This window comes from Physeter macrocephalus, chromosome 13 (genome assembly GCF_002837175.3).
Source record: "Physeter macrocephalus isolate SW-GA chromosome 13, ASM283717v5, whole genome shotgun sequence".
Taxonomy (NCBI): domain Eukaryota; kingdom Metazoa; phylum Chordata; class Mammalia; order Artiodactyla; family Physeteridae; genus Physeter; species Physeter macrocephalus.
In genome coordinates, this window is record NC_041226.1 from 12684836 (window position 1) to 12687098 (window position 2263).

A 2263-nucleotide genomic window follows, 5' to 3' on the forward strand; every position below is an offset into this window, starting at 1 on the left:
AATAATTATTTTTTATTTTAATAACTTTATTTTATCCTACTTTATTTTATCTTCTTCCTTTCTTTCTTCCTTTCTTCCTCCCTTTCTTCCCTCCTTCCTTCCTCCCTTTCTTCCTCCCTTCCTTCCTCTCTTCCCTCCTTCCTTTCTTGCTTCCTTCCTCCCTTCCTTCCTTTCTTTCTTTCCTTTCTATTTTTTCTCCCTTTTATTCTGAGCTGTGTGGATTAAAGACTCTTGGCGCTCCAGCCAGGCATCAGGGCTGTGTCTCTGAGGTGGGAGAACCAACCTCAGTACACTGGTCCACAAGAGAGAGACCTCCCAGCTCCACGCAATATCAAACGGCGAAAATCTCCCAGAGATCTCCATCTCAACACCAAGACACAGCTTCAATCAAGGACCAGCAACGTACAGTGCTGGACACCCTATGCCCAACAAATAGCAAGACAGGACTACAGCCCCATCCATTAGCAGAGAGGCTGCCTAAAATCATAATAAGGCAACCAACATCCCCAAACACACCACCAGACGTGGACTTGCCCACCAGAAAGACAAGATCCAGCCTCATCCACCAGAACATAGGCACTAATCCCCCCAACCAGGAAACCTATTCAACGCACTGAACCAACCTTAGCCACTGGGGACAGTCACCAAAAACAACGGAACTACGAACCTGCAGCCTGCAAAAAGGAGACCCCAGACACAGTAAGATAAGCAAAATGAGAAGACAGAAAAACACACAGCAGATGAAGGAGCAAGATAAAAACACACCAGACCTAACAAATGAAGAGGAAATAGGCAGTCTACCTGAAAAAGAATTCAGAATAATGATAGTAAAGATGATTCAAAATCTTGGAAATAGAATAGACAAATTGCAAGAAACAGTTAACAAGGACCTAGAAGAAATAAAGAGGAAGCAAGCAACGATGAGCAACACAATAAATGAAATGAAAAATACTCTAGATGGGCTCAGTAGCAGAATAACTGAGGCAGAAGGACAGATAAGTGACCTGGAAGATAAAATAGTGGAAATAACTACTGCAGAGCAGAAAAAAGAAAAAAGAATGAAAAGAACTGACGACAGTCTCAGAGACCTCTGGGACAACATTAAACGCACCAACATTCGAATTATAGGGGTCCCAGAAGAAGAAGAGAAAAAGAAAGGGACTGAGAAAATATTTGAAGAGATTATAGTTGAAAACTTCCCTAATATAGGAAAGAAAATAGTCAATCAAGTCCAGGAAGCACAGAGAGTCCCATACAGGATAAACCCAAGGAGAAACACGCCAAGACACATAATAATCAAACTGTCAAAAATTAAATACAAAGAAAACATATTAAAAGCAGCAAGGGAAAAACAACAAATAACACACAAAGGAATCCCCATAAGGTTAACATCGGATCTTTCAGCAGAAACTCTCCAAGCCAGAAGGGAGTGGCAGGACATATTTAAAGTGATGAAGGAAAAAAACCTACAACCAAGATTACTCTACCCAGCAAGGATCTCATTCAGATTTGATGGAGAAATTAAAACCTTTACAGACAAGCAAAAGCTGAGAGAGTTCAGCACCACCAAACCAGCTTTACAACAAATGCTAAAGGAACTTCTCTAGGCAAGAAACACAAGAGAAGGAAAAGACCTACAAGAACAACCCGAAACAATTCAGTAAATGGTAATAGAACCATACATATCGATAATTACCTTAAATGTAAATGGATTAAATGCTCCCACCAAAAGACACAGACTGGCTGAATGGAAACAAAAACAAGACCCATATATATGCTGTCTACAAGAGACCCACTTCAGACCTAGGGACACATACAGACTGAAAGTGAGGGGATGGAAAAAGATATTCCATGCAAATGGAAATCAGAAGAAAGCTGGAGTAGCAATTCTCATATCAGACAAAATAGACTTTAAAGTAAAAACTATAACAAGAGACAAAGAAGGACACTATATAATGATCAAGGGATCGATCCATGAAGAAGATATAACAATTGTAAATATTTATGCACCCAACATAGGAGCACCTCAATACATAAGGCAAATACTAACAGCCATAAAAGGGGAAATCGACAGTAACACAATCATAGTAGGGGACTTTAACACCCCACTTTCACCAATGGACAGATCATCCAAAATGAAAATAAATAAGGAAACACAAGCTTTAAATGATACATTACACAAGATGGACTTAATTGATATTTATAGGACATTCCATCCAAAAACAACAGAATACACATTCTTCTCAAGTGCTCATGGAACACT